This window comes from Amphibalanus amphitrite, unplaced genomic scaffold, assembly GCF_019059575.1.
Source record: "Amphibalanus amphitrite isolate SeventyFive unplaced genomic scaffold, NRLGWU_Aamphi_draft 000334F_arrow, whole genome shotgun sequence".
Lineage (NCBI taxonomy): Eukaryota > Metazoa > Arthropoda > Thecostraca > Balanomorpha > Balanidae > Amphibalanus > Amphibalanus amphitrite.
In genome coordinates this window covers 273,951-286,631 of record NW_024881829.1, presented here as the reverse complement: position 1 = coordinate 286,631, position 12,681 = coordinate 273,951, and positions in this window count along the sequence as shown.

Genomic DNA, 12,681 nt, shown 5'->3' with positions numbered 1-12,681 from the left:
ATGAAATGAACTTCAAAGAAATGGCCATTTCCGTAAAATGCACTTCATCACGTATCGAAAAAAGCCGCCCACCGCCGCCTTCGGCGGCGGAGGGGCGGCATTTTTCGATAGGCTAGGGGCATCGGACCCAGCGGCCCCCCTGGATCCGCCCCTGGTGTGTGTGTGTGTAGGGGGGAGGGGGTTCGGGGCCGGGATAGGGGGTTGCGGGTAGAAAGGGGAGACTGAGGGAGGAGCGGAGCTTGACGAGGTAAGGCACTCAGATTTGAGATAGGTTGGTTAGAGAATTCCACAAAATATTGAAAAATTATCGATCATGTCTGAGTATTAGTGTCGGAGGTGGGAGGGAAGCACCCAGTACTTACTGTTTAAGCTACCTACCGAGAGCGTGCCTTAACCTTCCAGGCGGTGGGGGGGCATTTTTTTGCCCCCCCCTTTTAGTTTTTTCAATATATCTCGAGAACCGCTGCGTCGATCGTCACCAAACTTTCAGTACCCTCCCGGGAGCAGCTAGCGCACATGGTGACCAAAAATTTTTCCAAAGGCTATGATAGGTTGGCCGCTAATGACGTCAGAGTGACGTCATTTTTGCCATTTTCGACCCAAAAAAAAGGTTTCGCGGGAAGAGCTGTCAGGCCTACAGCTTTAGAGATACAGAAAAATGTTTCAGACATAAAAGGTGTGAAATCAAAAGGGCTACAAAACTGCTATTTCGGTTTTTTCAATTTTTTTTGAATTTTGACCCCCAAAAATCAAAAAATAGATTTTTTGATTATAATAGCCAAAAAATCCAAAAGTTTTTTGAATTTCGAAAAAAACGGAATATATGTGATAGTCCCTACCACCTTCTATCTACATACCAAACTTGAGATCGATACCTCTTTTTTGGCCAAGTTATAGCGAAAAAAACTGTTCAAAATTGATGACGTCAAATTTTCCAACTCAATTTTTAGCAATTCTAGACCTTGTAGCGCAAAACAAAGACCACCATTAGATTCCCCGTGACGAGCTGCATCGAAGCCATACCCATTTTATGCAAAAATATCAACTTTGAAATTTGACCTTTTTTGACCTGACCTTGACCTGACCTCCACCAGAAAGTGACTTAAACCGTACCTGATGGTCTTATAACCAACACCATTGAGTTGGAAATGAAAAACTGGCCATAAAACATGCATCGCATAACGTTAGTAAAGTTGGGCTCATGTGGTGACCCTTGGTGACCTTTGGTGACCTGACCTGTGACCTGACCTGGTATGACCAGTGACCTCTAATAGCAACATATGTACTAGACAACTGACGCCTTATCGCTGATTTTCGACAAAATGCGTTTTACTCGGTGTTATAGCGCTTTCCCTAGAAGCCCCGTGAACGGTGAAACATTTTATCTTTGACCTCACCTGTGACGTCATCGGTGACCCCGAGGTCAATGAAATTTGGTTTCCCTCAACAAATTTGACAGGGCTATCGAACACCGTTTGAATTTTCCGGATCCGTCCAGTAGTTTCGGAGATACGGGGGGGGGGGGCAAAAAAATACCCCCCCCCCCACCGCGCGGAAGGTGGCTGGTAGGCCCACCGCCTGCCGGGTTAATATATAGCTTCAGTAAATGGGACTTAAAAAAAACTGCGGATACATAATTTAAATGTAACGGGTGGTCAGTATGAAACTGGACAAAATTTGATTAAGCATAGCATCTCCAATTATGGACAGATTTTAATTATTTTTGGTAGGTGAATACTTCCAGTTATTTTGTTTTAGCAGCTCAGATTTCAACTTTCTGCTATTAAAGGGACTATCCCACCTTTAACATGGGGTTTGAGTTGAGATAGCCAAGTTTGCGGCGAGGTTCAGAAACCACTATCTATCTAGGTTGCAACCCCCGCGGCCTCTTGGTGTTGAAGAAATTCGTTCCCTTCATTTGAAAATGGGCCTTGCGCAAGGCCCTATCTTCAACATGGAGCGACCGTTAGTGTGACGTCACCTCGTTTAGTCATTCTGATTTAAATGGGTTTGTTCGTTGAAAAATCGCTTAAAACTTGGTCTGAACTTTGTTGTGGTGCCTACAGAGTAAAAAGAATCAGCTTTATGACAGTAATGTGGCCTGGGGAAGGAGGTAATTTTGGGCTGTGACGTCACATATTTGAAAGTTTGTGTTTGGAATATGGGAAGCCTAAGATGTTTAATGAAAAATAAATGCCAGAACCGTGTTCCTGGTCATCCAATCTATAAAGTCGGGCACAATTTAACTGCTTTTAACAACATTTTAGAAGGTGGGATAGTTCCTTTAACTAGTAGGAAACATTGCGCCGGTAAGTCAGCAAGCGTTCCGGGACCTGTTCGCACAAGTTTGTGAGAATAACCCAAATTACAAAAATGGTACCATTATGCGTCACATTACGCCATAGGGTGTCACCAGATCTTAAGAATATGTGATTATCAATAAGTCCTGAGGACTTGCAGATGTTTTGCATGGTGGGAACGGCAAGATCACCAAGAAAATGCTCATTCAGCTCCTGAAGAAACAAACCGGCGCCGTCACGGAACAGTTGGGGCTCTCCTAGTGATCTCTGGGAATAAATTTTGGGATCCTCAAAACATATGACCAATTAATATGTCAACAAGCAGGAATCAAGTACAGGAATAGGTTAAAGGTGACGGAGACACAATTGCGTACACAGAAAACCCGCCTGCGCCGTCTGTCACAGGGTCCAATGCAGAGTAGCAAAAACATGGAGGTGCATATGGATGATGAATCTTATTTCACCTGCAGTGGCAGCCAAATGCCTTATATTGCCGAATTGTACACCTCAGCTGGTGGAAACACTATTCCACATGCGGATCTCACCTCCTCTTTCGACCTGAGAGCAAGTTATCCACCCGAGATACCCGTCTGGCTTGCCACGAGCCCGAGGGGATCAAGCGTCCAGTTACTAGCCGAGCACAGACAATGTAACGGGTAAACTGTGCTATGAAAAGTGTTTGAATGGCACGTTGTTAGCACTACTGAGTCTCAGAACATAGAGCATGATGCTCTGTTAGGTTCTGACCTTGCAACAGTCACAGTACGCGCGCTAGACCACGAAACTTCTTGAGGAGGCTGGGTGCCCGAAATAGCACGTGACATGAACCTGCCATGTACCCCTCAGATTTAGCCCATTGAGGATCTGTGGGGGTTCATTAAACAGAAAGTATATAAGGGAAGGTGGCAGGTCAGCTGAGACGCACAACTAAAGCGGAGAATCCAGCAGGCCATCCGTCAAATCGACCCGGAGGTGCCGCGAAAGACAAAAGCGGGGCTGCCAGCGCGCGTGCGCTTGGCGGCTGACAGAGGTCCAGTGTCGCAGATCCATTAGAGCGAGCGTGATCACAACAAAATAATGGCACAGTAACGCGATTTTCGTTGCTTTCGCTTGAAAACTTTTGACACAGTAACAATTCAAACTTTGTCCAGTTTCATACTGACCACCCGTTATCTGCGGCGCGGGCTAAGAAGAATCCAGTACTTTTTCAAATACCAATATGAGATTGGAGGGGAGGGAAAGGAAGGAAGTATGTGGCAGGGGAGGGAGGGAGAGAGCGAAGAAGTGTGATCAGGGGTGGATTTTTTTGTTTTTTATTGGGGTTGCACAGCCCTGAAAGGGCGCCCAAAGCGGTTCCGAGGGGCGCAATAGTCCGGAAGTGGGCGCCACCAGGTACGGTCGTAATCTTGGCGTTGGGGGGGGGGGGACGAATTGGCAAAGGGGCCCCTGTAGACCCTCGCTGGGGGGCGGTGTGTTAGCTTAACCCGCGTACCGCGGAGGGGGGCGAATATCCGCCCCCCCTGAAGTTTTTCGTAAGTAGCGGAAAACTTCTGAAACCAGTATGAGACCCTTATATACCTGAGCCCGGCGTAAGATCATTTAAGGCCAGTATTGAGATTGACCCTGATAAACCGGGTGAGACCTCGCACAGCAGTATGGGTCTTTGAACTCCAACGTGGGTCTTACGAGACCTGCCTGAGCCATCAGAGGCCAGTGCGGGCCCGGGGTCATCAAAGGCCAGTGCGGGGTCGTCAAAGGCCAGTTCGGAACCTCTGAGTTGGTGTGTGCCCTTGAGGCCAGCGTTGGTCCTTGAGAGGTCAATGTGGGACCCCTTGACTGGTATGGGCCCTAAGAGACATGTGTGGTGCCAATGCGACCCAAAATAGACACAACTAACGACATGGGGCTCTCAGAGACTAGCAGCGACCCTTAAAAACCTGCACGGGCCAAACAGATCGACAGGGGCCCTCCGAGATCGGCAGAGAATAAGAAGATAGCATGAGGCGCCTATGATGGGCAGGCCTGGCCTCTCAAAGACCTAAATGGAACTATCAGAGACCAGGGACCCTTGGCAGCAGACATGGGCCCTCAGAAACCGATGTGACCCCGATATGGTAATAGACCTTAATGCCGTCCCGCTACGACGAGATAACGGTCCTCAAATTCCGAAATTCCGACATGGGGACCAACCAGAGATTGACAGGGAACATTGGAGGACGGTATGAAACGCCAAAAGTTCTTCCTTGGACCCCAGAGACTAAAGATGGGACTCTCAGAGTCTGGTGCGGGGCCCTCTGAGGCCTGTTTTGGGTCTCAGGGTCCGGTTTTTCAGGGTCCGGTTCGGTCCATCAGATGCCGGTTATGGCCCTCAAAAGCCGATTTGGGACCCTGAGTGGCCACTGGCCAGTACTGGCCCTCCAAAACCAGTTGGTCATCAGAGGCCAGCCCAATATGATCCCTTACAGGCCAGTGTGGAGCTCTCGGAGGTCAATGTGGGCCCTCAGAGCCCAATGCGAGGCACCCAAAGTTCAATCTTGAGCCCCCAGCGACCGGAGTGGGTTCATCAGAGGCTAGTGTGGGTCCCTCAGAGGAGCCCGATTCGGGGCCCTCAGAGGTCGGTGTAGGGCCCTCAAAGGCCAGTATTGGCCCTCAAAGGCCTGTATGGGGCCCCCAGGCCCGACGTGGGCCCTCAGGGACCAGACTAACCTGGCACCCCAGAGACCATAATAGGGCCATCAGTGGCGGTGTAGAGACCCCATAGACCGACTGGGGCCCATTGAGGCCAGTTTGGGGCCCTCAGAGTCCAGTGTGGGGCCTGTTATAAGCGACAGTAGGGCTCCCGCTTGCATTGTGTCTCGAACAAGACTGGTCAACATTCCAACCGCGCCCGCTGACCCCAGCCATCGGTCCATGCGCCGGCGGGCAAGTCATCGCAGAGTCGGCTCCAGGGAGACAATCGAGGAGCACACTACCACAGGGCCCCTAAAGACCGTCATGGGTCCTCAGAGGCCGGCATAGGGCCCTCAGAGGCACCCAAGGGACAAGGGCCAGCCTTGGGTGTCAGTGACAGAAATGGGGTTATCAGCAGCCGGTGTGAGACATTTAGAGGCCGGTTTGGGGCCCTCAGAGGCCAGTTTGGGACCCTTAGAAGCCAGTTTAGGGCCCTCTGGGCTCTGAGACCAGTACAGGGCCTTCAAAGGTCAGTTTGGAATCATCAGAGGCCGACGTGGGTCCTCAGAGGCCAGTGTGATTTTTACAGGCCAACGTGGAGCCCTCAGAGGTCAGTATGGGGCCCTAAAAGACCGAACAGAGCGTCCTCAAAAGCCAGGATGGGCCCTCAGAGGCCAATGTTGGTCCTAAGAGACCGGCATCGGGCCTTCAGAAGCCAGTACGGGCCCTCAGAAGTGCCCAAGGGTTAGTCGTTGTCCGCCAGAGACAGAAATTGGGCCATCCGAAGCCACGGTGCTGGGCCCTAGGAGGCCAGTTTGGGCCGTCAGAGACCAGTTTGGACCCTCAAAAGACCAGCGTGGGTCCGTACCGGCAGTGTGAGGCCCTCATAGACCAGTACAGAGCCTTCAAAGGGCAGTTTGGAACCATCAGAGGCCGACGTGGGCCCTCACATGCCGGTGTGGTATCTTACAGGCCAGCGTGGAGCCCTCAGAGGTCAGTGTGGGGCCCTAAAAGACCAGCATGGGTCGGTGTTGGACCCCAGAGGTCAGCATAGGGCCCTCAGAGGCCGATGTGGACCCTTAGAGACCGGCATCGGGCCTTCAGAAGTCAGCACGGGCCCTCGGGGACACCCAAAGGCCAGTCTTGGGCCCCCAGAAAAAGAAATGAGACCATTAGAGGCGTGGACCCCCAGAGACCAGTTTGAGAGCCCTCGAGACCAGTACAGGGCCCTCAAAGGCCAGTTTGAGGCCCTCAGAGGTCGATGCGGGCTCTAAGTGACCGGCACCCAAAGGTCAGTCCTGAACCCCAGAGACAGAAATGAGGCCATCAAGAGATCAGTGTGGGGCCCTCAAAGGCCGGTTGGGGGACTCCTGATGCCGCTTTAGGGCCCTCAAGGGCCATTGGAGGGCCCTGAGAGGTCGATGTGGGCCCTCATCGGTCGATGTGGGCCCTCATCGGTCGATGTGGGCCCTCATCGGTCGATGTGGGCCCTCATCGGTCAAGGTGGGCCCTTGAAGGCCACTGAAGCGCCCTAAGAAGTTAGGATACTCAAAGACCGGTATGGGGGCTGTTACATAATACCTGGCGTTGGTTTCTTGAGCCTCGTGACAATCGGGTAAGAGCCAGGGCCCCTACGCCCATCGGGGCCCATCAGTTGTTTAAGGGGGCAAATTATATGATGGCCCCTGATTTGTCTTTGGGGGGCCATGGCCCTGATGCCCCCCTGCGACCTCCACTGGGCACCACCCCCACCCCCCACTGAGCGGTGAGCGGCGCACCAGGAATCAAAATCCACGATTTTTTTAACTGGTCATTTTGCATGTCCGACAGCTCTATACGGCCTTGTGACAGCTCAAGCTCTTGAGAGGAGGGTAGTACCTACATTAGAGGGGGCGGCGATGGCATTTGCTCTTGAGGCGGCAGCGCCTACACTTAGAGGGGACGGCACCTACATTTTATGGGCAGCACCCTAACTTGAGGGGCGGCACCCACGCATGGGGGGCGGCATCTATCTATATGTGAGGGAAAGGCACCTTCATTTCAAGGGGTGGCACCTACATTTAGGGGTCTGGGTGTGGCACCTACATTTGAGGGGCTGCACTACAACCAGTGGCGCAGCCAGAGCTCTGGCGACGGGGGTGAGAGACGTTCGCGATGGGCCCCCCAGCAAAGTGGGCCCCCTCAACCTAATGGGGGCCCCTTACCAACAACGAAAGGACAGATCATTGTCCTGATAATAACCAGCCAAATCGGGGAAAAGGACAAATACCTCTTGATCTGAAGAGGCACGTAAAAAACAACAGCATATTTACAGAAACACGACCATTCTGCCCATATTTGATGGACAGCGTGCAATTCATGGCCAGCGGCCACTCAAATGGTCGGGCTAGGTCAACAAGCTTTTAAAAAAGCTCAACATCAGTTTTTCGACTATTACTTTTGATATAGGAGACGAGGTAGAGTAATGAAATTGTCTTGAAGGTGTTAATCATTCATTCGGATTAGTTGATGACCATCATGAACTTCTCAAGTAAGGGCATGACCTTGATCTGCGGTCACATTTTGAAGTTGAACTTTTTAATGGAAATTATAGGTGTTAACATTCGATGCATGTTAACGAGAGAATGATGACAAAGTAAATGTCTCATAATTTTTCTCACCAAAGTTCTTGGAAAAATTCTTAGCAATTAGCAAAACTATTTTGGTAAAATGCGACTATTTAGATGGTTTCGCCCTCTGCTCTGTTGCCAAACTTGACATGAGGCATTGAGGTCAAATCTTAAAAGCGAAAGCGTTTTGAAAGGCCTATCGAATGAGTTGTTCCGCGAAGCTCTAGCTCTTTGGTTCACGAGTTATACGGTAACGGTTATTTGTGAAAATATAAAAACAAGAATTTTTTCGTCGTAATCTTGTCTTTGTGTTTATCATAATTTTATCATAATTTCATCTTCAATGACCTCAGCGATGACCTAATCGAAAAATGACCTCTACGATTCTGAAGCATCCTACAGCGATCTGCTGCTTTTCTCGTCTTTCTAGCCTTCTTAAATTATGATCGGGTTTGGCCGATACGCCCCCCACCCCCATGGCTGATTGCACGCGTTAGAGAGCTATCGAACCCACTTTCAGCGCGCTATAGCTTTATATGTCCTCGAGTGTCGAAATAGGCGAAACTTTTCCTTCAATGAACATGATGACGTGGGCTTTGGTCTGAACTGCAACATGACTGAAGTAATTTCTCCATGATTTTCGACGCTCTTTAGAAAGCTGCCTACCACCGCACTTGTCGCTACGTGACCCTGGAGTCGGGTTAGAAGGGAATATTCAAACACCCTTCAGGGGCGTAAAACTGGAAAGCCTGGGGCCCTGCTCTGCGGGGCGCGGTCGAGCTAGGCTAGAGCCAATTCGGGATGTTTACAAGCCCACGTAAAGCCCTCAAAAATCTGCATAGAGCACAGGCCTTCCAAGACTTGGGGGTTTAGATATCAACAATCGACATGGTCTTTTGAGACCTGCGTGGTGGCTATCAGAGGTCGGTGGGCCCCTCAAAAGCCGGTGCAGGAGCCTCGGGTGTCAGTTTGGAGCCATCATGGACCGGTGTGAAGTCCTGATGAATACCTAAGCGTCAAACCCCTAGACGTCAGGGTGGGGCCGGGCGGTGAGGCAGGCACAGACCTGAAGAGAAGAGGAATTTTCAGATGTCGGCTTGGCATCTTAACACCGCGTGGTTCTCCTGCTCAGCGACCCGACCTGACCCCTCCCCAGACACCCACCGTGTGGTGGGGCCCTGCATGGCTTTCTCAGAGGCTGACATATCGTACTGCGGGACCTCCATGAGCCTCAAAAACCTCTATGGGCCCCCTCACGCTTGGGGTAGGCTCCCTGAAGCATAAAATCTCTGAGTCTTGAGATGGGCCCATTAGACATGAACTGGGCCATCAATATACATGTGGTGAGTTGACCTATATCAAACATGATATCGGCTCAATCAGGATTGGGATAGGCCCTCTCAGACCCAGACCAGGCACGGAGTACGGACCCTCCCACACATAGGATGATCCTTTCATTCCTGGGATGAGTCTTCTCAGGCCTGAAATGGGCCCCTCTCAGGCCTGAAGTGGACCCTCTCAGGCCTCAAATAGGTCCTCTAGGGCCTGAAATAGGTCCTCTAGGGCCTGAAATGGGCCCTCTCAGGCCTGACATTGGCCCTCTCAGACCTGAAATGGACCACTCTCAGGCCTCAAATAGGACCTCAAGGGCCTGAAATGGGCCCTCTCAGGCCTGACATTAGCCCTCTCAGACCTGAAATGGGCCTTCAGACCTGAAATGGGCCCCCTCAGCCCGTAAATGGTCCCTATCATGTCGAAAAGGGCCCCCTGACCCCTCATACCGTAACTGGGCCCTCTCAGGTCTGAAATGGTGCCTCTTATGCCTGAAATGGGCCCTCTCTGGCCTCAAACAGGCCCTCTAGGGCATGAAATGAGCCCTCTCAAGCTTGAAATGGCCCCCTCAGGCCAAAAATGGGCCCCTCTCAGGCCTGAAATGGGCCCCTCTCAGGCCTGAAATGGGCCCTATCAGGCCTCAAGCATGCCATCTAGGGCCTGAAATGGACCCCTTCAGGCCTGAAATGGGCCCTCTCAGGCCTGAAATGGCCCCTCTCAAGCCTCAAACAGGCCCTCTAGGGCCTGAATTGGGCCCTCTCAAGCTTCAACTGGGCCCCTTCAGGCCTGAAATGGGCCCTAACATACCTGAAATGGACCCTCTCAGGCCTGAAATGGCCCTTTCATGCCATGGAACGGGCCCTCCTAGGCCTTGGATTAGTTCAATCGGGCCTTGGATCACCCCTTAAATCATAAAATGAGACTATATATCCTAAGGGGGGGGGGCTATCAGGCCTGAAGACTGTTTTTCAGTCCTATGACGGACCTTGACATTAGTGATAAAAAGATTGTCAGGCTGCATAACGTTACAGTTCGAATCGACGGTGGGCCCCTAGGATAAGAGACGGGGGTGAGATCTCACCCCTTTCACCCCCCCTGGCTGCGCCACTGACTACAACTAGGCCTTAGGGGGCGGCAACTACACCCTAGGGGGTGCCATCTACATTCGAAGGGACGGCACCTACATTTTATGGGATGATTGATGACACCTATGCATAAGTGGCCGGGGCCAACATTTGAGGGGGCGGCGCGGCACCTTCATTCGAGGGGGCGGCACTTACATTTGAGGGGCGGCACCTACATTCGAGGGGCGGCACTTACATTCGAGGGGGCGGCACCTACATTGGAGGGAGCGGCACCTATATTGGAGGTCTGAGGAGGCGGCAACTACACTAGATAGTTGAGGGGTGACTATTGCCTACATGATGGGTAGGGCTCTTTTGAAAGATGGTGCCAAGTCAACGGGTGGCAGTGTTTTGGGATGGCTCAGGGTTATGGGAACGGCACCATTCGAGTCGCCCGCCGATTCATTTCAGTTGTAAAGTTGGGGTTGCACAAACCGATGTTGGGGTTGCACAATTCAAAGTTGGGGTTGCACGTGCAACCCCAACTTAATATAAAAATCCACCCCTGAGTGTGATAAAGGAGACCGGTAGGGGAAGGAGAGAGACAGATGGGCAGAGGTAAGTGAGTATATGATTGGGTTAGTGAGCGACAGTCAGAAGGTGGAAGTGACGGAAGGGGAGGGAAGATGGATGAAATCAGGGAGGGAGGGTTAGGGAGAAAGGGGAAGGGTAGGTTCGGAGCGGGGTGGAGCGAGGTGGGGAAGCATCTATTATCTACACTGAAAAAAAATAATGACACCTAAAAGGGGTGTTTTTTGAAGCGTACCAAAAACGCGCAGTTTTCTGGAGTCCGATTACACCCGGAATCAGACACTTTCTAGGGTATTATGACACTGGTTGAGGGCGTATTTTTATACCGTACGGCGTCAAATGATTCCCGGAATCATACGCCTTATGGAATAAAAATACACCCCAAATCAGAGTCATAATACTCTAGGAAGTGTCTGATTCCGGGTGTAATCTGGCTCCTGGAAACTGCGCGTTTTTGGTACGCTTCAAAAAACACCCCTTTTAGGTGTCACTTCAGGGAGTAATCGGATTTTGAGGGTGTATTTTGATCCCACACGGTGTATGATTCCGGGAATCATTTGACGACATGTGGTATAAAATACACTCCCAACCAGAGTCAGATTACCTCGGGGGTGTCTGATTCCGGGTGTAATCGGACTCCTGGAAACTGCGCGTTTTTGGTACGCTTCAAAAAAACACCCCTCGTAGGTGTCACCTCAACGGTGTCAAATGACTCTTGGGATGGTTTTTCTATACCGTTTTTCTATTTTCTATACCGGTTCGTCCGCAAAACTTCGTCCGCTCATTTCTTCGCCCGCGCATTTCTTCGTCACCGCCTTTCTTCGTCTTGCATTTCTTCGTCTCGCATTTCTTGGTCTCGCATTTCTTCGTCTCGCATTTCTTCGCCTCGCATGTCTTCGTCTTGCATGTCTTCGTCTTGCATGTCTTCGTCTCGCATTTCTTCGTCTCGCATTTCTTCGTCTCCGTATTTTTTCGTCTCGCATTTCTTCGTCCGCACATTTCTTCGTCTCCGCATTTCTTCGTCTCGCATTTTTTTCCGCAAATCTTCGTCCGCAAATTGACAGTGCAGCCTGCTGATTGGGCTATTGCCTATTTCATCTTCGTAGCGGACCAGCCATGGCTAGCACACACATGACGTCACTCGGGGCATTGATTCAAATCACTGGACCTACACCAGGGCTATGGAGTCAGACAGTTAAGTGTTTTCGTAATCTGTGACTCGCTTATTAGGCGTAATTTGGCCCTCAGTCGTGCCATAATATTCCGGTGTCACTTGAAACCAATGAGGTTCAGATGACACCGGAATATTATTACACTATTGAGGGTCAAAGCACACCCAATACGTCATTTGAAAGGAATATTATGACACCACTGACGACCAAATTACACCTAATAAGGGAGTCATTGATGGTTAAAACGCTTACCTGTGTCAAATGACACCCCTAGGATTAAAAAACACTTCATGATAGCGTCGAAAAACGCTTATATGTGTCATTTTACACTGACACCGTGCAGGAACTTACGACACGACACCTAAAATGGGAGTCAAAATTTTGGGAGTCAAATGACTCTTAGGCATGCGATTCTGACCCAGATCAATTTACACTAAAAAACGGTGTATGGACACTGATTTTCAGAATCCGATTACACCATGGGTGTCAGTTTACTCCCAAAAAGAGGATCGTGATTCCCGGGGGGAGTAATTATTTTTCTCCGTGTACTTACTTTTTAAACTACCTACCGAGAGCGTATCAGATACGTATCTGCGAGGCAGATACGCATCTACAGCGCGGGCAGAAAAGACTGCACTTTTTCAAGTACCAAGAGGGGATGTAAGGGGAGGGGAAGGGAGGAGAGGAGGGGATGAGGGGAGGGAGGGGATAGGAAGGGAGGGGAGGGGAGGGGAGGGGAGAGGAGGGAAGGAGAGGGGAGGAGAGTGGAGGGGAGGGGAGGGGAGGGGAGGGGAGGGGAGGGGAGGGGAGGAAGGGAGCGAGCGATTAAGTGTGATAAAGGAGACGGGGAGGGGAGGAAGAGAGACAGATGGGGAGGGATAAATGAGTTTATCATTGAGTCGATGAGCGACAGTTAGAGAGTGGAAGTGAGGGAAGGGGAGGG